Source organism: Nelumbo nucifera, chromosome 1, assembly GCF_055504915.1.
Source record: "Nelumbo nucifera cultivar China Antique chromosome 1, China Antique-T2T, whole genome shotgun sequence".
Classification (NCBI taxonomy): domain Eukaryota; kingdom Viridiplantae; phylum Streptophyta; class Magnoliopsida; order Proteales; family Nelumbonaceae; genus Nelumbo; species Nelumbo nucifera.
In genome coordinates this window covers 189,492,347-189,515,808 of record NC_142649.1, presented here as the reverse complement: position 1 = coordinate 189,515,808, position 23,462 = coordinate 189,492,347, and the positions used below count along the sequence as shown (strand labels likewise).

At 34.2% G+C, this 23,462-nt stretch overlaps 1 pseudogene; it reads left to right on the top strand.

The window, feature by feature from the left end:
- Positions 1-6,763: 6,763 nt before the first annotated feature.
- LOC148804277 (laccase-14 pseudogene) lies at positions 6,764-7,267 on the top strand (annotated as a pseudogene).
- The last annotated feature ends 16,195 nt before the right edge of the window (positions 7,268-23,462 follow it).

Sequence of the window (23,462 nt, the reverse complement as noted above, 5' to 3'; positions counted from 1 at the left end):
AGGGCAGGTGGATTTCCTCATTTAGTCACACCTTTTCCACTTAATTACTCTATTTACCATCAAATAGGAGCGGTCCGGCCATTATATGGGTATATCTTAGTTGTACCTCGTACATGACAGCCAATTGATCTGGTCCCTGTCCCACTTTGGTTGTAGGTCGGGTATTATATCTGGTGAGAGACACATAATCAGTCGAGTTTTCCACCTTCATCTCCACCGCCGTTAGATCTTAATCTCGTCTCTTGAAGACATCGATGAGTAACACAGCTTGAATTGAATGATTTCCAGTTATCCACCCTTTTTCAACTGGCAACCAAAATTGACTACAAAAACGCTGACTTGGTCAATATTTAGGCTACGTTGGAGGATGAGGGACAATTGGTATTGGTATTTCAATCTCATCAAGTTACAGTGGGTGGGTCCTACGTACAAGATCTCTGGCCATTGCGTACTGGATGATCCATATATTTTAAATTTTAATATTATAGTTTTGTTGTTGGTGTTGGTATTGCACATGTTGCGCACGTGAAGATTGGTCGTACTCGGCATATAAAAATGATTGAAAAGTATCCACCATTCATTTCCTTCTATTTGGTGGGCCAAACAGGGCGGGACAGGTTGCCAGTTTTCAGTTGCCAGTCCTCCCTTTGTTAACTTTTACGATTAAAATTTTTCACAAGAAAAGTCCTGCACGTGACAACTTTCTTATGAAACTATTGTTTTAACGTTAGATTGGAATATACCTAACCTAACGTCCATTGTCATATGTCCCATCTGACGGATTTACCGAAGGGCGATGGGCCTCGCGTGGGCCCTCCATGGGTTTGGAATCCAGATTCTCATTCCCCAGTTGAATCGCAATCCTGTGATTCAGTCTACCATATTATATTGCAGCTCTAGGTTCATGGTTCAGACATCAAGAATAAAAAAAAGATAAAAGAAAGAAACACTTTTGGTTTGTACTTGTGTGACTGTAAAACCGAAAAACACATATAATAAGGGATTTATGACATATAAGTGTCATTAAGCACCACATTAGCAAAATGTTAATAAATACTTATCAGTTTTAAGAAGCTTTATTTTAGAGCTTGAGTGGTGCCAAAATTTGATTTTAATGAGACATTTATTGACGGGGCACCTATGTGGCACCATTTATAAATGTTTATCCAATAAATATAAACAGAATCAAACATATACTAACTTACGTGATTTATTTAATGGGGAAATATTCTCAAGTAGTACACTTTCTGAGATGTAATATCAATGAAACCATTAAATATATTTAATATTTAGTGTGATTGGTTGATATCTGAATTTAAGATTATAAATTGCACTTCTTCCTCCTATATTTTGGACAAGGGAATTCTACTTTAATCAAGGTAGATCTCGTTTGAACAGCCTTTACAGTTTTACATTGAGAATATCTTCCTATTTATATGTTTTATTTTATTGAGAAATATTTCCAATGCAAAGTTACAAACGGTATGAGCACGGGATAGAAGCCTATCTCCATGTAGGGCCCATCTAAGGAGATGTTCTGTACCAAAGATTAGTCCAACAAAGTGATCTAAAGCCACTCAAATAGTTGCGGTTTATAAATCGAACTGTAAAGTGGAATTCAAATATGGCAAGTTTTATTGACAAGGTTGTGTTTGGTTTAATAGAAAAAAAAAGAAAGAAAGAAATGGAGAGTTGAGGCAAAGTTGTTAAATAATTACATAGAAATTCGTTTTTGACAAATAAGACATAGCGTAAGTGTAGTAGAGCAGACTAAAACCAACCGCCCTCAGAAATGGTTAGTTAAAATAATATATTTTGTGCTCCAGACTTGGACCAACTATTCAATTGTGCTCGTTTCTTTGACAATGAAGTATGAAATATTCACTTAAATTCCAGCAATATACAATACTAAAGACAATCAAAGAATGCTGCCGATTCAACTGGAAACGACAAAAACAGCTTGGTCTTTTCACACTTGTCCAAATTAAAGTAAAGGAAAAAATGGTGGACAATGATAGATGGAGTGTGCTCGAGGGCACCATCGTTATAGCTTTTGGGATGGCTTTGAATTTTTGATACAGAGCAATGGGCCAGCCCACTTAGCTGGTAAAACACGGAGCGTTCTTTCCATTCAAAACAAAGCAAATATAGACCATGTACAATAAGTCTTAACGTGGACTTCATTTTTTAGCCTATATGCATACGTTAGTGGATTTCGGATCTGTGCGCCCCATAAGTCTTAACTGGAACATAAGTCTTAACGTGTACAATAAGTCTTGACTTGTGCCTGCAATGTGAAAGATGTTCTTGTACTTTCCAATTACCCAATTCCTGATCTGTGCGCCCCATCATTCGGCATCAGTGGATTTCGGATCTCCTGTCCACCAGAATTCTGTTCACTTCTACCCACAACATATTATTCATCGTGAATTGAGAATATTTCTTCCTGTATAATATTATACAGAGGATGAAATGTTTTCCATATATGGTTGTGATAATTGTGGATAGAATTTGTGTGGGCATACGATCCAGACTAACACCAGCAAGGCTTAAAATAACTGATACAGGGGTGCAAGTGGGATTGGCTGGAGTTAACATTTTATACTGTATTAGGTTTGGGCTTCCATTTGGATTCATTAAAATTTTAACAAAATCCTAATCCAAACCTAAATAAATTTTGTGCCCCTATTGATAATGGTATGACCAGATTTTCTTTTTTTTTTTTCCTTGTCCGATTTTTGTATAAATACATATATATTTTTGATAATTCATTCATATATATATATATTAATGTATATTATACTCAGTAATGTATAATCAAAGATTTTATGTTCCAGTTGATCATTTAATTCCAAGCACGACAGCATTAAAGAAGAAATATTTTAATGTTTCATTTGTGAATTAAACTAATAAAAGCCAGAAAACACGTAAATCGGATAGTCCTAGGTGAGATACGGTTTCGAGCCCTGTTATCGATTCTCACCACCTTTGAGAAAAATTATTTATATTATTAGAAAAGATATTGTACTGTGCAAAAAAAAATTGAAATACAACCTTATGGGACAAAGGCGAGTGATTCAATACTAAATAAAAAAAATGTAAGCTGTATAAAAGTCTGGATCACTGCACTTGTTGTGCATTTCTATGAGATATTTCCAATGTACGGCTGAAGTTCATATTGCCATGCTCTCTTAACCCTTGAATCCCAGCTCAGCTTTATATATCATCTCTATAAAGTATAAACAAATGTAACGTATAAACAGAATCCCCGGTGGTAAGTGCGAAACTTGGAGAAGTGAATTGTTTAATGCCACCTACCCCCAACACCTTTTTCAAGTAAATATTTTATATAAAATATGTCTCCAGCTGAAATTGAAATTGAAGGTGTGATCAACACTGAAATATAATAATTAATAAACTTGCTTGCAAGGGGTTCTAACGTATAAATACTTTGGGCCATTAAATCTGGACTGGTCCAATTCAATGTCCTGTTGGTCCGGTCAATCCAATCCAATAAATACTTTGGATCATTAAGTCTGGATTGGTCCAATTCACTAAGTCTTGTTGGTCCATCCAATTCTTCCAAATTGATTTTGGTTTGGACAGGGTCCAACCCAAAATCGGTCCATTGAAACCCCTATTTCTAACTAAAATTTAAGTTTAATAAAAAATTGTTATATATATAATTATGTTTATATATAGATATTATATGCAACTATAAAAATTTTATAATTAATAAGTTTAACATTTTATATTTATGTATAAATTTATAAATGTAATTATTTTTTTAACTATATTTTTTTTCACTTTAGGTTGTATTTGATTGTAATGCAAATGATTTGAGTGCAAATTCTGATTTACTTTTGTTTCAAATTTTAGCTTATTTTGTTTGATTGTGGTATAAATGAAGTAAATAAAGACATAAAACAGAATAAAGTAAAACCCAAAACAAAATTAAACGAGAATTTGCATTTTTTTTCATTTGCACGCACTTTCATGCATTTGTATTAATACAAATAAAATTGCATTGCAACCAAACACAGCCTTAAGAATCAGATTAAATCCAAATTGAATTTGAATCTAACTTATTGGATATATGATCGGATGCAGATGTAGGCATGTAGCAGTATCTGATCCAAACCTAATTCAATTACAGACCAATGAATTAGCTGCACTTTATGGCATGTGATCGGGGCTGTTTAATCAATAATAAGACCGGTATTAATGATGAAGTGTATATGTCCTACAACCACTCCAACCTCTCAATTTGCAATTATTTGTTGGCCAAGGGCATTATTATCGGTTAAGAACTTCTAATACAGCCATCAAATATAGCTAACCCGGATTCTTCCCTTAACCCCACTAGCTTCACTAACTTATTACCCGTTCCAGAGGGCTTTTACATAGCAGCTTCTGGCATTGCAAGGTAGGCCCTACATTGAAAGCTGTGAAGACATGCTTGGTGAAAAAACTCAGAAATCTAAAATAGGCTTACATGAGCTGAGAAATCAACTTTTCAGTGAAAATTATTTTTGATAATTTTTTCTAACCAGCTCAACCAACACTGAAGCCCTCCCAAACAGGCCATAACTAGATCTAGCATATAGCATGGGGATGATCATGGCTGAGTTAGGCCAGGCTTTCATAGTGCATTAATGACCTTTATAGTTGCTTAGGCCTAGGCCAACCCCACACCCTAGGTCTGAATATTAGTGCAAGCTTGGGCCTAGGCCAGGCCAAGCTGGGCATTTAGGCTTGATTGTATTAATTAATAAAATTAAGGTTTTTTAAAAAATTAAAATTTTAATTAATCTTATAATCAAAATTACAAATAATATAAAAAGTTTATCTTATATACATACATACATACATACATAGTAGTAATTAAGCACATGCATTAGGCATAAGAAAATTTTCTTCATATTAAACACTTGAATTTTAGATATATCATAATTAAGATAGAGATTGAAAATAAACTTAAATAATTGTAGTAAATGTGCATGCATATTATAGTAGAAAATTTAAATTATAATAACAACTATTATTATTATTATTATTGGTTACTAAAGTTTGTACTCTATTTCTGTTATAAATAAAAATAATTTTTATTTAATATGATGAATATATAACATTAGAAATGTTCTCAAATGTTTTTGACAAAATTTTGTACTTTTTCAATTTTGTGTCTATCTTCTTTTTTAATATTTATAATTCAATTATAATCTCATGAATTTCTTTGAAAAGTTGGACCATTGACCCACCATTTAGATAAGAAAATAGCTTTGCTTTTGGATCAGTTTTAAATTGTATATTTCATCTACATTATATAATTTAACAATTTTTACTTATTAGACTTAATTTTTGTTTGACATAATTAATATATAATTTTTTATATATTCTTTTGATTACTTGTTTTTTTTATTACGTTTTAAAGATTTATTATTTAACTATCATATCATTGATTAATCCATTTGACCCAAGCCATTAATTGACCACCCAAACAGAAAAATAGTTTGATTTCTAGGTTGACATTAAATTTTGTATTACATTTTCATAATTGATAAAATTATTTCTTATATATAATATTTTATTTTTGTTCAATATAATGAATGTATAATATTATAGATGTACCCAATATTTTATTTTTTATAAATATATAACATTAGATACGTGTCCAAGTTTTCTCTATCTTTTTAATTTTTATGATTCTATGTATTTTATATTTTAAAATATTTTATTATTTGACTATGACATCATTTTATTTCTAGGTTGATTTTAAATTTGGCATTCCATTTTCATCATTAATAAAAATACTTCTTACATTTCATACTTATTTTTGTTTAGTATAATGAATACACAATTTTAGAAACATGCCCAATTCTTTTTATTTTTTTGTATTATATATACTTTTACTGTAATTTTATTATTTAATTATGATATTATTTATTAACCCATTTGACCCCAAATGGTTGAATTGCTTACCCTCCTTTAGAAGGGAAGAAAATGGCTTTGTTTTTAAATTATTTTTCAAAATATTTATTTTTATATTATTAAAAATAATGTTGTGGATTTAATGACGAGAAAAAATATATCTTAAATATAGGATTTAATAAGAGAATATACCTTAGATATGAGATTTAATGAGAGAGAGAGAATATGAAAGTAGTTTCATTTCCAATTGGTTTTAAATTTTACATTCCATTTCCATCATTAATAAAAGGGTAAATCTCTTAAACTACCCCTACTGTTCATGAAATTGACAAACTATACCCTTACTGTTTAGATATTGTCTTGTAGTACCCTTAAGTTTTTTGACAATTGACATTGTTGTTAAATGCTAATGGAAGAAAACGAAATATCGAATTTATCCTCCACTATTCATCAAATTTCATTCCCTGTTTCACCATCTGCCTCTACTCTCTCTCCATTCTTAGACCTCCCCCTCCACCTTTGGTCTCTCTCTCCTTCTTTCTCTATTCTCAGAGCTCCCCTCCGCCTCTGAAATAATTGTGGGGATCCTTGTGGATCGAGGTGCATTGAATAATCCCCATATGCTGGATCGTCTAGGAACTTTAATGATCAACCTCATGTTGCTTTCCAAGACTAATTTGGTGAGATTGTCGGCGATGATGAAACAGGGGCGACAACCACCGGCGAAGGGCTCCCTCCCTCTCTTTCTCCCCTTCATTCTCTCTCTCTCTCTCTCCTCCATTCCCTCTTGCCCTTGTCTCAAAAGCTGGTGGTGATGATTTTTTGACAGACCATGGACATTTTGCTGAAAGCTAACCAAGCTCCCAGCCACTATTACATGGCCTCTAGAGCTTACTCGAGTGGTCTCAGTGTGGTCTATGATAACACCATAGCTACAACCATTTTACAGTACAGAGAAAACTACACCCCTTCGTCGTCTCTTTCCATGCAGTCCCTCCCTCCTTACAATGACACAGAGGTAGCAACCAGCTTCACCACCCGCTTCAGGAGATTGGCAAGCAAAGAACATCCCACCGACGTTCTGTTAACTGTTGACACTCACGTATATACGACCATATCAGTCAACACTTTGCCCTGCGCTAGCGACTCTTGCAATGGTCCTCTTGGAAGCCGACTCTCTGCCAGCATGAACAACATTAGCTTTGTGACTCCATCGATCGACATTCTTAAAGCATACTATAGGATGATTCGTGGGGTTTACACAATTGATTTCCCCAACGACCCACCTTACTATTTCAACTTCACTGCCGACGACTTGCCGATTGAGAAACTGTAATTACCCACAGCCCATGCCATGTCTTCTAATTCTACGGTACCTACTAATTCTAATAGAGAATCCAAAAGACTGAAAGACTTCTGCTACTGCAAGGGAAATGGAGAGATAGGATGGATGGAAAGCGGCAAACCAAGAGACTTTACTCAGATTCATTCACAGCTACTGTCGTCGTTTCTAATAACGCCGGTGGCAATCGAAAAGATGACATATCAGGGTGGTGGGAAGGGCTAAGCCCGGAGTTGCTGGCCTTGATATTTGTTCGGATCCCGGCAGATCAATTGGTTTGAGCGATTCCTCTCGTTTGCAAATCCTGGTGAGAAGTCATTGTTAGACCCTACTATTGGACTAACATTGACGTCGAGCAATGGTGCCACCGATGTAACCACTCTGATCTCATTGGCTCTGTTGTTCGCAAGTTTGTTTGTCGCAGCAAGTGACCCTTCGTCGACTATCCGCTTACAAGCATGGCAACTCTGGATTCTCCTTTGTAGACAACTGGTATTTAACTCCTTTTTTCCCCTCTGTTTCATCTCTTGTTCAAAGGGGTTTCGAACACCGTCACCCAGAGGAAGAATAGAGAGAGAAAGAGAGGTGGGAGTTTGGAGGGGGTTGTCGCCGCCGTCGCCGTCACATAGAGGAAGGAGGGTGGAAGGACAATTCAATGTTGGTGGCAGTGCTCTATTCCCAAGCTAATTACAAAGACCAACAAGGGGAAGAAGAAGAAGATAGAGGAATAAGTGGGGAGAGAGAGAGATGATCGAAGGAGAAGGATGGTCGAAGCAAGTTGTAACGATGAGGGGGAGGACAAGGGTCCTTGAATATGTTCGTATAAACAAAAATCAAAGGAGAAAAAAAAGACAGGCACGAAAGCCCAAAGATTTCAGTTTTCTCGAGGCGTTGGAAATCCAGACTGGCGCTCAGATCTGCTGCACTGAATGGGTGGGTATTGATCAGTGTTGTGTAATCACCAAACTTTTTTCGTTCAGAAGTTGCAATGGCTACTGTCGCTTGCGATAACGATACCAAAATCACCGCCACTGCTGCAACTTTCGATAGTTGCAGTGAACAATAAGGGCATTTTAGGAATTTTAAAATAATTACCACTCACGTGATGTCACATATGAATGGAGTGTGATGGAAAATTAACGACAAGGGAGGTTTTAGACAGTTGTCAGAAAAGTTAAGGGTACTGCAAGACAATATCTAAATAGTAAGGGTACAATTTGTCAATTTTGTGAACAATAGAGGTAGTTTAAGAGATTTACCCTTAATAAAAACATTTCTTATTTATTATTAGTGTTTTCAACGCGCTTTGACCTGGTCAATTGAATCATTTGAACCGTCACCCAGCCTTGATTCTAGGTATAGTTTTGCTGAAAGTCGCCCTTTCAGTCAAAAACCGCTAACTTGGTAAAAAATCATCTAACTCGGTGGTTCAACCATTGACCCATTCGACTTGGTCACCAGGTCAAAGGTGGCACACTTAATTATGTGCAAACTTTGGAGGCCATAACTTTGCACTCCAATGTCCAATTGGGGTGATCTTTCTTTTGGGTAACTTTCCAATATCTATACGTCCCAAGGGCCTTAGGCGCCTTGCCTTTCTATTTTCGTGAAAAAACCCCTTGTTTGCCCCAAATTGCAATTTTTAATATTTTTTATAAATAAAAATTTCAAACTGAATTAAAAACATAAATAAATGTAACATAATACATATATTATATGTAAAACATAATTATACAATATTTATTGATAAAATATGTATTTTTACACACACACACACATAGAGCGGTTTGACCTATTTGACCTTGACGATCAAACTGGTAACCTGTGACACAGTGGCAAAACCAGGTCGTCCTTTGGGTCTTTTTTTAAAACATTCTTTATCATACTTATTATTGTTCAATATATTGAATATATGATGTTAAAAATGTTCCCATTTTTTTTACTTTCTATATTTTTTGCATTTTATAAATTTTTGAATTTTATTATTTAATTGTGGTAACATGGATTGGCCTACTTGACCCAAAATGGTTTAATTTCCACCACCTAGATGAAAACACTAATTTTCTAGGTATATTTTAAAACTATAAGTTTTTATGTTATTGGAATTATTAATTTGTTATGTATGGATTTAATTATAGAATTTAATGATGAGAAGAAACAAAAATGCCTTAAATATATAATTCAATGAAGGTGAACACAAATTAATAACTTAAATGTTGGATTTAATGAGATAGAAATAAATGCATTGAATATCTTAAATTACTCATTTTCAACTCATTTAATATCAATAACTGATTACCTTATTTGCCCTCATTTTTATCAAAAAATTTAAATATAGAGGGGTAAATTTTTTCCATAGAAAATTTAAAAAATATTCTTGAGGCTATTCATGCTTTTCAAAGTAGTACTAGTAAATGTGCAAGTGCTTTACACATGATTGTTTTAGAGGATGATGATGATGATGATGATGATGATGATGATGACGATGATGGTGATGGTGATACTTTTCTACAAATTTGATATATTTTTCTATAAAAATAATTCTTATGTATCACACTCATTTTTTCTGTTTGAAATGATGAATATATGATTCTAGTGGGGACCCGTACGATGCACGAGATACGTTAAGCGAAAGCTAAATAATAGAAAGGGCCATTTACTAAAACACCCCTATAATTTCATGGATTTACTAAAATCTACCATATAGTTTGTATTTTACTAAAACACCACTTATAATTTGCAATGGATTTAATCAATGTTTACAAGCATGGCAACTCTGGATTCTCCTTTGTAGACAACTGGTAATTAACTCCTTTTTTCCCCTCTGTTTCATCTCTTGTTCAAAGGGGTTTCCGACACCGTCACCTAGAGGAAGAATAGAGAGAGAAAGAGAGGTGGGAGTTTGGAGGGGGTTGTCGCCGCCGTCGCCGTCACATAGAGGAAGGAGGGTGGAAGGGCAGTTCAATGTTGGTGGCAGTGCTCTATTTCCAAGCTAATTACAGAGACCAACAAGGGGAAGAAGAAGAAGATAGAGGAATAAGTGGGGAGAGAGAGAGATGATCGAAGGTGAAGGATGGTCGAAGCAAGTTGTAACGATGAGGGGGAGGCCAAGGGTCCTTGAATATGTTCGTATAAACAAAAATCAAAGGAGAAAAAAAAGACAGGCACAGAAGTCCAAAGATTTCAGTTTTCACGAGGCGTTGGAAATCCAGACTGGCGCTCAGATCTGCTGCACTGAATGGGTGGGTATTGATCAGTGTTGTGTAATCACCAAACTTTTTACGTTCAGAAGTTGTAGTGGCTATTGTCGTTTGCGATAACGATACCAAAATCACCGCCACTACTGCTTCTTTCGATACTAGCAGTGAACAATAAGGGCATTTTAGGAATTTTAAAATAATTATCACTCACGTGATGTCACATATGAATGGAGTGTGATGGAAAATTAACGGCAAGGGAGGTTTTAGATAGTTGTCAGAAAACTTAAGGGTATTGCAAGACAATATCAAAATAGTAAGGGTACAGTTTGTCAATTTTGTGAACAATAGGGGTAGTTTAAGAGATTTACCCTTAATAAAAACATTTCTTATTTATTATTTGTGTTTTCAACCCGCTTTGACCATGTCAATTGAATCATTTGAACCGTCACTCAGCCTTTATTCTAGGTATAGTTTTGCTGAAACTCGCCCTTTCAGTCAAAAACCGCTAACTTGGTAAAAAATCATCTAACTCGGTGGTTCAACCATTGACCCATTCGACTTGGTCACCAGGTCAAAGGTGGCACACTTAATTATGTGCAAACTTTGGAGACCATAACTTTGCACTCTGATGTCCAATTGGGGTGATCTTTCTTTTGGGTAACTTTCCAATATCTATATGTCCCAAGGGCCTAAGGTGCCATGCCTTTCAATTTTCGTGAAAAAACCCCTTGTTTGCCCCAAATTGCAATTTTTAATATTTTTTATAAATAAAAATTGAAAACTGAATTAAAAAGATAAATAAATGTAACATAATACATATATTATCTGCCAAACATAATTATACAATATTTATTGATAAAATATGTATTTTTACACACACACACACATAGTGCGGTTTGACCTTGACGATCAAACTGGTAACCTGTGACTCAGGGGCAAAACCAGGTCGTCCCTTGGGTCTTTTTTTAAAACATTCTATTATTGTTTAATATATTGAATATATGATGTTAAAAATGTTCCAATTTTTTTTAATTTCTATATTTTTTTCATTTTATAATTTTTTGAATTGTATTATTTAATTGTGGTAACATGGATTGGCCTACTTGACCCAAAATGGTTTAATTTCCACCACCTAGATGAAAACACTAATTTTCTAGGTAGATTTTAAAAGTATATGTTTTTATGTTATTGGAATTATTAATTTATTATGCTTGGATTTAATTATAGAATTTAACGATGAGAAGAAACAAAAATGCCTTAAATATATAATTCAATGAAGGTGAACACAAATTAACAACTTAAATGTTGGATCTAATGAGAGAGAATAGAATGCATTGAATATCTTAAATTACTCCTTTTCAACTCATTTAATATCAATAACTGATTACCTTATTTGCCCTCATTTTTATCAAAAACTTTAAATATAGAGGGGTAAAATTTTTCCTCAGAAAATTTCAAAAATATTCTTGAGGCTATTCATGCTTTTTAAAGTAGTACTAGTAAATGTGCAAGTGCTTTACACATGATTGTTTTAGAGCATGATGATTGTGATGATGATGATGATGATGATGACGATGACGATGATGGTGATGGTGATATTTTTCTACAAATTTTATATATTTTTCTATAAAAATAATTTTTAAGTATCACACTCATTTTTTCTGTTTGAAATGATGAATATATGATTCTAGTGGGGACCCGTATGATGCACGAGATTTGTTAAGCAAAAGCTAACTAATAGAAATGGCCATTTACTAAAACACCCGTAAAATTTCATGGATTTACTAAAATCTACCAGATAGTTTGTATTTTACTTAAACACCACTTATAATTTGCAATGGATTTAATCAATGCTTACAAGCATGGCAACTCTGCATTCTCCTTTGTAGACAACTGGTAATTTACTCCTTTTTTGCCCTCTATTTGATCTCTTGTTCAAAGGGGTTTCCGACACCGTCACCTGGAGGAAGAATAGGGAGAGAAAGAGAGGTGGGAGTTTGTAGGGGGTTGTCGCCGCCGTCACCATCACATAGAGGAAGGAGGGTGGAAGGACAGTTCAATGTTGGTGGCGGTGCTCTATTTCCCAGCTAAATACAGAGACCAACAAGGGGAAGAAGAAGAAGATAGAGGAATTCGTGAGGAGAGAGGGAGATGATCGAAGGTGAAGGATGGTCGAAGCAAGTTGTAACGATGAGGGGGAGGACAAGGGTCCTTGAATGTGTTCGTATAAAGAAAAATCAAAGGAGAAAAAAAAAGACAGGCACGGAAGTCCAAATATTTCAGTTCTCTTGAGGCGTTGGAAATCCAGACTGGCGCTCAGATCTGCTGCACTAAAGGGTGGGTATCGATCAGTGTTTTGTAATCACCAAACTTTTTCCGTTCAGAAGTTGTAGTGGCTACTGTCGCTTGCGATAATGATACCAAAATCACCGCCACTGCTACAACGTTCGATAGTAGATGTGAACAATAAGGGCATTTTAGGAAACTTAAAAGAATTACCTCTCATGTGATGTCACATATGAATGGAGTGTGATGGAAAATTAACGGCAAGTGAGGTTTTAGACAGTTGTCGGTAAACTTAAGGGTACTGCAAGACAATATCTAAATAGTAATGGTACAGTTTGTCAATTTGGTGAACAATAGGGGTAGTTTAAGAGATTTACCCTTAATAAAAACATTTCTTATTTATTGTTAGTGTTTTGAACGCGCTTTGACTTGGTCAATTGAATCATTTGAACCGTCACTCAGCCTTGATTCTAGGTATAGTTTTGTTGAAAATCGCCCTTTCAGTCAAAAACCGTGAACTTGGTAAAAAGTCATTTAACTTGGTGGTTCAACCATTGACCCATTCGACTTGGTCACCAGGTCAAAGGTGGCACACTTAATTATGTTCAAACTTTGGAGGCCATAACTTTGCACTCTGATGTCCTATTGGGGTGATCTTTCTTTTGGGTAACTTTCCAATATCTATACGTCGCAAGGGCCTTAGGCGCCTTGCCTTTCCATTTTTGTGAAAAATCCCCTTGTTAGCCCCAAATTTCAATGTTTAATATTTTTTATAAATAAAATCTTAAAACTGAATTAAAAACATAAATAAATAAAACATAATACATATATTATAAGCAAAACATAATTATACAATATTTATTGATAAAATATGTATTTTTACACACACACACACATAGAGTGGTTTGACCTGTTTGACCTTGACGATCAAACTCGTAACCTGTGACTCAATGGCAAAACCAGGTCGTCCTTTGGGTCTTTTTTTAAAACATTCTTTATCATACTTATTATTGTTTAATATATTGAATATATGATGTTAAAAATGTTCCAATTTTTTTTAATTTCTATATTTTTTGCAATTTATAATTTTTTGAATTGTATTATTTAATTGTGCTAACATGGATTGGCCTACTTGACCCAAACTGGTTTAATTTCCACCACCTAGATGAAAACACTAATTTTCTAGGTAGATTTTAAAACTATAAGTTTTTATGTTATTGGAATTATTAATTTATTATGTATGGATTTAATTATAGAATTTAATGACGAGAAGAAACTAAAATGCCTTAAATATATAATTCAATGAAGGTGAACACAAATAAATAACTTAAATGTTGGATCTAATGAGAGAGAATTGAATGCATTGAGTATCTTAAATTACTCCTTTTCAACTCATTTAATATCAATAACTGATTACCTTATTTGCCCTCATTTTTATCAAAAAATTTAAATATAGAGGGGTAAATTTTTTCCTCAGAAAATTTCAAAAATATTCTTAAGGCTATTCATGCTTTTTAAAGAAGTACTAGTAAATGTGCAAGTGCTTTACACATGATTGTTTTAGAGGATGATGATGATGATGAAGATGATGATGATGATGATGATGATGATGATGATGGCGATGATGGTGATGGTGATACTTTTCTACAAATTTTATATATTTTTCTATAAAAATAATTCTTATGTATCAGACTCGTTTTTTCTTTTTGAAATGATGAATATATGATTCTAGTGGGGACCCGTATGATGCACGAGATTTGTTAAACGAAATCTAAATAATAGAAAGGGCCAATTACTAAAACACCCCTATAATTTCATGGATTTACTAAAATCTACCAAATAGTTTGTATTTTACTAAAACACCACTTATAATTTGCATTGGATTTAATCAATGCTTACAAGCCTGGCAACTCCGGATTCTCCTTAGTAGACAACTGGTAGTTAACTCCTTTTTTCCCCTCAGTTTCATCTCTTGTTCAAAGGGGTTTTCGGCACCATCACCCAGAGGAAGAACAGAGAGAGAAAGAGTGGTGGGAGTTTGGAGGGGGATGTTACCGCCGCCGCCGTCACATAGAGGAAGGAGAGTGGAAGGACAGTTCAATGTTGGTGGCAGTGCTCTATTTCCAAGCTAATTACAGAGACCAACAAGGGGAAGAAGAAGAAGACAGAGGAATAAGTAGGGAGAGAGAGAGGTGATCGAAGGTGAAGGATGGCCGAAGCAAGTTGTAACGAGGAGGGGGAGGACAAGGGTCCTTGAATATGTTTGTATAAATAAAAATCAAAGGAGAAGAAAAAGACAGGCACGGAAGTCCAAAGATTTCAGTTTTCTCGAGGCGTTGGAAATCCAGACTGGCGCTCAGATCTGCTGCACTGAATGGGTGGGTATTGATCAGTATTGTGTAATCACCAAACTATTTCCGTTCAGAAGTTGTAGTGGCTACTGTCGCTTGCGATAACGATACCAAAATCACTGCCCCTGCTGCAAATTTTGATTGTAGCAGTGAACAATAAGGGCATTTTAGGAATTCTAAAATAATTACCACTCACTTGATGTCACATATGAATGGAGTGTGATGGAAAATTAACGGCAAGGGAGGTTTTAGATAGTTGTCAGAAAACATAAGGGTATTGCAAGACAATATCTAAATAGTAAGGGTTGAGTTTGTCAGTTTTGTGAACAATAGGGGTAGTTTAAGAGATTTTACCCTTAAGAAAAACATTTCATATTTATTATTAGTGTTTTCAACCCGCTTTGACTTGGTCAATTGATTCATTTGAACCGTCACTCAGCCTTGATTCTAGGTATAGTTTTGCTGAAACTCGCCCTTTCAGTCAAAAACCGCTAACTTGGTAAAAAATCATTTAACTCGGTGGTTCAACCATTGACCCATTGGACTTGGTCACCAGGTCAAAGGTGGCACAATTAATTTTGTGCAAACTTTGGAGGCCATAACTTTGCACTCCGATGTCCAATTGGGGTGATCTTTCTTTTGGATAACTTTCCAATATCTATACATCCCAAGGGCCTTAGGCGCCTTGCCATTATATTTTCGTGAAAAAACTCCTTGTTTGCTCCAAATTGCAATTTTTAATAGTTTTTATAAATAAAAATTTAAAACTGAATTAAAAACATAAATAAATGTAACATAATACATATATTATATGAAAAACATAAGTATACAATATTTATTGATAAAATATGTATTTTTACACACAGACACACACACACAAAGAGCGGATTGACCTGTTTGACCTTGACGATCAAATTGGTAACCTGTGACTCAGATGCAAAACTAGGTCATCCTTTTGGTCTTTTTTTAAAACATTCTTTATCATACTTATTATTGTTTACTATATTGAATATATGATGTTAAAAATGTTCGCATTTTTATTAATTTCTATGTTTTTTGCATTTTATAATTTTTTGAATTTTATTATTTATTTATGGTTACATGGATTGGCCTACTTGACCCAAAATGGTTTAATTTCCACCACCTAGATGTTGGATCTAATGAAGGTGAACACAAATTAATAACTTAAATGTTGGATCTAATTAGAGATAATTGAATGCATTGAATATCTTAAATTACTCATTTTCAACTCATTTAATATCAATAACAGATTACCTTTGTTGCCCTCATTTTTATCAAAAAATTTAAATATAGTGGGGTAAATTTTTTCCTCAGAAAATTCCAAAAATATTCTTGACGCTATTCATGCTTTTTAAAGTAGTACTAGTAAATGTGCAATTGCTTTACACATGATTGTTTTAGAGGATGATGATGGTGATGATGATGATGATGATGATGATGATGAAGATGATGATGATGATGATGGCGATGATAGTGACGGTGATACTTTTCTACAAATTTTACATATTTTTCTATAAAAATAATTCTTATGTATCACACTCATTTTTCCTGTTTGAAATGATGAATATATGATTCTAGTGGGGACCTGTATGATGCACGAGATTTGTTAAGCGAAAGCTAAATAATAGAAATGGCCATTTACTAAAACACCCCTATAATTTCATGGATTTACTAAAATCTACCATATAGTTTGTATTTTACTAAAACACCACTTATAATTTGCAATGGATTTAATCAATGCTTACAAGCATGGCAACTCTGGTTTCTCCTTTGTAGACAACTGGTAATTAACTCCTTTTTTCCCCTCTGTTTCATCTCTTGTTCAAAGGGGTTTCCGACACCGTCACCAAGAGGAAGAATAGAGAGAGAAAGAGAGGTGGGAGTTTGAAGGGGTTGTCGTCGCCGTCGCCGTCACATAGAGGAAGGAGGGTGGAAGGACAGTTCAATGTTGGTGGCAGTGCTCTATTTCCACGCTAATTACAGAGACCAACAAGTGGAAGAAGATGAAGATAGAGGAATAAGTGGAGAGAGAGAGAGATAATCGAAGGTGAACGATGGTTGAAGCAAGTTGTAACGATAAGGGGGAGGACAAGGGTCCTTGAATATGTTCGTATAAACGAAAATCAAAGGAGAAAAAAAAGACAGGAAAGGAAGTCCAAAGATTTCAGTTTTCTCGAGGCGTTGGAAATCCCGACTAGCGCTCAGATCTACTGCACTGAATGGGTGAGTATTGATCAGTGTTGTGTAATCACCAAACTTTTTCCGTTTGGAAGTTGCAGTGGCTACTGTCGCTTGCGATAACGATACCAAAATCACCGCCACTGCTGCAACTTTCGATAGTACCAGTGAACAATATGGGCATTTTAGGAATTTTAAAATAATTACAACTTACGTGATGTCACATATGAATGGAGTGTGATTGAAAATTAACGGCAAGGGAGGTTTTAGACAGTTGTCAGAAAAGTTAAGGGTACTGCAAGACAATATCTAAATAGTAAGGGTACAGTTTGTCAATTTTGTGAAGAATAGGGGTAGTTTAATAGATTTACCCATAATAAAAACATTTCACATTTATTATTAGTGTTTTCAACCCGCTTTGACCTGGTCATTTGAATCATTTGAACCGTCACCCAGCCTTGATTCTAGGTATAGTTTTGCTGAAACTCTCCCTTTCAGTCAAAAACCGCTAACTTGGTAAAAAATCATCTAACTCGGTGGTTCAACCATTGACCCATTGGACTTGGTCACCAGGTCAAAGGTGGCACAATTAATTATGTGCAAACTTTGGAGGCCATAACTTTGCACTCCGATGTCCAATTGGGGTGATCTTTCTTTTGGGTAACTTTCCAATATCTATACGTCCCAAGGGCCTTAGGCGCCTTACCTTTCTATTTTCGTGAAAAAACCCCTTGTTTGCCCCAAATTGCAATTTTTAATATTTTTTATAAATAAAAATTTAAAACTGAATTAAAAACATAAATAAATGTAACATAATACATATATTATATGCAAAACATAATTATACAATATTTATTGATAAAAAATGTATTTTTACACACACACACACATAGAGCGGTTTGACCTGTTTGACCTTGATGATCAAACTGCTAACCTGTGACTCAGTGGCAAAACCAAGTCGTCCTTTGGGTCTTTTTTTAAAACATTCTTTATCATACTTATTATTGTTTAATATATTGAATATATGATGTTAAGAATGTTCCCATTTTTTTTAATTTATATATTTTTTGCATTTTATAATTTTTTGAATTTTATTATTTAATTGTGGTAACATGGATTGGCCTACTTGACCCCAAATGGTTTAATTTCCACCACCTAGATGAAAACACTAATTTTCTAGGTAGATTTTAAAAGTATAAGTTTTTATGTTGTTGGAATTATTAATTTATTATGTATGGATTTAATTATAGAATTTAATGATGAGAAGAAACAAAAATGCCTTAAATATATAATTCAATGAAGGTGAACACAAATTAATAACTTAAATGTTGGATCTAATGAGAGAGAATTGAATGCATTGAATATCTTAAATTACCCCTTTTCAACTCATTTAATATCAATAACTGATTACCTTATTTGCCCTCATTTTTATCAAAAAATTTAAATATAGAGGGGTAAATTTTTTCCTTAGAAAATTTCAAAAATATTCTTGAGGCTATTCATGCTTTTTAAAGTAGTACTAGTAAATGTGCAAGTGCTTTAAACATGATTCTTTTAGAGGATGATGATGGTGATGATGATGATGATGATGATGATGACGATGATGGTGATGGTGATATTTTTCTACAAATTTTATATAATTTTCTATAAAAATAATTCTTATGTATCACACTCATTTTTTTTGTTTGAGATGATGAATATATGATTCTAGTGGGGACCCGTATGATGCACGAGATTTGTTAAGCGAAAGATAAATAATAGATAGGGCCATTTACTAAAACGCCCCTATAATTTCATGGATTTACTAAAATCTACCATATAGTTTGTATTTTACAAAAACATCACTTATAATTTGCAATGGATTTATTCAATGCTTACTAGCATGGCAACTCTGGATTCTCTTTTTTAGACAACTGGTAATTAACTCCTTTTTTCCCCTCTGTTTCATCTTTTGTTCATAGGGGTTTCCGACACCGTCACCTAGAGGAAGAATAGAGAGAGAAAGAGAGGTGGGAGTTTGGAGGGGGTTGTCGTCGCCGTCGCCGTCACATAGAGGAAGGAGGGTGGAAGGACAGTTTTATGTTGGTGGCAGTGCTCTATTTCCAAGCTAATTACAGAGACCAACAAGGGGAAGAAGAAGAAGATAGAGGAATAAGTGGAGAGAGAGAGAGATGATCGAAGGTGAAGGATGGTCGAAGCAAGTTGTAACGATGAGGGGGAGGCCAAGGGTCCTTGAATATGTTCGTATAAACAAAAATCAAAGGAGAAAAAAAAGACAGGCACAGAAGTCCAAAGATTTCAGTTTTCACGAGGCGTTGGAAATCTAGACTAGCGCTCAGATCTGCTGCACTGAATGGGTGGGTATTGATCAGTGTTGTGTAATCACCAAACTTTTTCCGTTCAGAAGTTGTAGTGGCTACTGTCGCTTGCGATAACGATACCAAAATCACCGCCACTGCTGCAACTTTCGATAGTACCAGTGAACAATAAGGGCATTTTAGGAATTTTAAAATAATTACAACTTACGTGATGTCACATATGAATGGAGTGTGATGGAAAATTAACGGCAAGGGAGGTTTTAGACAGTTGTCAGAAAAGTTAAGGGTACTGCAAGACAATATCTAAATAGTAAGGGTACAGTTTGTCAATTTTGTGAACAATAGGGGTAGTTTAAGAGATTTACCCTTAATAAAAACATTTCTTATTTACTATTAGTGTTTTCAACCCGCTTTGACCTGGTCATTTGAATCATTTGAACCGTCACTCAGCCTTGATTCTAGGTATAGTTTTGCTGAAACTCGCCCTTTCAGTCAAAAACCGCTAACTTGGTAAAAAATCATTTAACTCGGTGGTTCAACCATTGACCCATCGGACTTGGTCACCAGGTCAAAGGTGGCACAATTAATTATGTGCAAACTTTGGAGGCCGTCACTTTGCACTCCGATGTCCAATTGGGGTGATCTTTCTTTTGGGTAACTTTCCAATATCTATACATCCCAAGGGCCTTAGGCGCCTAGCCATTATATTTTCGTGAAAAAACCCCTTGTTTGCTCCAAATTGCAATTTTTAATAGTTTTTATAAATAAAAATTTAAAACTGAATTAAAAACATAAATAAATGTAACATAATACATATATTATATGCAAAACATAAGTATACAATATTTATTGATAAAATATGTATTTTTACACACACACACATAGAGCGGTTTGACCTGTTTGACCTTGACGATCAAACTGTTAACCTGTGACTCAGTGGCAAGACCAGGTCGTCCTTTGGGTCTTTTTTAAAAACATTCTTTATCATACTTATTATTGTTTAATATATTGAATATATGATGTTAAGAATGTTCCCATTTTTTTTCATTTCTATATTTTTTGCATTTTATAATTTTTTGAATTTTATTATTTAATTGTGGTAACATGGATTGGCCTACTTGACCCAAAATGGTTTAATTTCCACCACCTAGATGAAAACACTAATTTTCTAAGTAGATTTTAAAAGTGTAAGTTTTTATGTTGTTGGAATTATTAATTTATTATGTATGGATTTAATTATATAATTTAATGATGAGAAGAAACAAAAATGCCTTAAATATATAATTCAATGAAGGTGAACACAAATTAATAACTTAAATGTTGGATCTAATGAGAGAGAATTGAATGCATTGAATATCTTAAATTACCCATTTTGAACTCATTTAATATCAATAACTGATTACCTTATTTGCCCTCATTTTTATCAATAAATTTAAATATAGAGGGGTAAATTTTTTTCTCAGAAAATTTCAAAAATATTCTTGAGGCTATTCATGCTTTTTAAAGTAGTAGTAGTAAATGTGCAAGTGCCTTACACATGATTGTTTTAGAGGAGGATGATGATGATGATGATGATGATGATGATGATGACGATGATGGTGATGGTGATACTTTTCTACAAATTTTATATAATTTTCTATAAAAATAATTCTTATTTATCATACTCATTTTTTCTGTTTGAAATGATGAATATATGATTCTAGTGGGGACCCATATGATGCACGAGATTTGTTAAGCGAAAGATAAATAATAGAAATGGCCATTTACTAAAACACCCCTTTAATTTCATGGATTTACTAAAATCTACCATATTGTTTGTATTTTACAAAAACATCACTTATAATTTGCAATGGATTTAATCAATGCTTACTAGCATGGCAACTCTGGATTGTCTTTTGTAGACAACTGGTAAATAACTCCTTTTTTCCCCTCTGTTTCATCTTTTGTTCAAAGGGGTTTCCGACATCGTCACCTAGAGGAAGAATAGAGAGAGAAAGAGAGGTGGCAGTTTGGAGGGGGTTGTTGTCGCCGTCACCGTCACATAGAGGAAGGAGGGTGGAAGGACAATTCAATGTTGGTGGTAGTGCTCAATTTCCAAGCTAATTACAGAGACCAACAAGGGGAAGAAGAAGAAGATAGAGGAATAAGTGGAGAGAGAGAGAGATGATCGAAGGTGAAGGATGGTCGAAGCATGTTGTAACGATGAGGGGGAGGACAAGGGTCCTTGAATATGTTCGTATAAACAAAAATCAAAGGAGAAAAAAAAGACAGGAAAGGAAGTCTAAAGAATTCAGTTTTCTCGAGGCGTTGGAAATCCAGACTGGGGCTCAGATCTGCTGCACTGAATGGGTGAGTATTGATCAATGTTGTGTAATCACCAAACTTTTTCCGTTTAGAAGATGCAGTGGCTACTGTCGCTTGCGATAACGATACCTAAATCACCGCCACAGCTACAACTTTCGATAGTACCAGTGAACAATAAGGGCATTTTAGGAATTTTAAAATAATTTCCACTTACGTGATGTCACATATGAATGGAGTGTGATGGAAAATTAACGGCAAGGGAGGTTTTAGATAGTTGTCAGAAAAGTTAAGGGTACTGCAAGACAATTTCTAAATAGTAAGGGTACAGTTTGTCAATTTTGTGACAATAGGGGTAGTTTAAGAGATTTACCCTTAATAAAAACATTTCTTATTTATTATTAGTGTTTTCAACCTGCTTTGACCTAGTCATTTGATTCATTTGAACCGTCACTCAGCCTTGATTCTAGGTATAGTTTTGCTGAAACTCACCCTTTCAGTCAAAAACCGCTAACTTGGTCACCAGGTCAAAGGCTGCACACTTAATTATGTGCAAACTTTGGTGGCCAAAACTTTGCACTCCGATGTCCAATTGGGGTGATCTTTCTTTTGGGTAACTTTCCAATATCTATACGTCCCATGGGCCTTAGGCGCCTTGCCTTTCTATTTTCGTGAAAAAACCCCTTGTTTGCCCCAAATTGCAATTTTTAATATTTTTTATAAATAAAAATTTCAAACTGAATTAAAAACATAAATAAATGTAACATAATACATATATTATATGCAAAACATAATTATACAATATTTATTGATAAAAAATGTATTTTTACACACATACACACACATAGAGCGGTTTGACCTGTTTGACCTTGACGATAAAACTGCTAACTTGTGACTCAGTGGCAAAACCAGGTCGTCCTTTGGGTCTTTTTTTAAAACATTATACTTATTATTGTTTAATATATTGAATATATGATGTTAAGAATGTTCCCATTTTTTTTAATTTCTATATTTTTTGCATTTTATAATTTTTTGGATTTTATTATTTAATTGTGGTAACATGGATTGGCCTACTTGACCCAAAATGGTTTAATTTCCACCACCTAGATGAAAACACTAATTTTCTAGGTAGATTTTAAAAGTATAAGTTTTTATGTTGTTGGAATTATTAATTTATTATGTATGGATTTAATTGTAGAATTTAATGATGAGAAGAAACAAAAATGCCTTAAATATATAATTCAATGAAGGTGAACACAAATTAATAACTTAAATGTTGGATCTAATGGGAGAGAATTGAATGCATTGAATATCTTAAATTTCCGCTTTTCAACTCATTTAATATCAATAACTGATTACCTTATTTGCCCTCATTTTTATCAATAAATTTAAATATAGAGGGGTAAATTTTTTCCTCGGAAAATTTCAAAAATATTCTTGAGGCTATTCATGCTTTTTAAAGTAGTACTAGTAAATGTGCAAGTGCCTTACACATGATTGTTTTTGAGGATGATGATGGTGATGCTGCTGATGA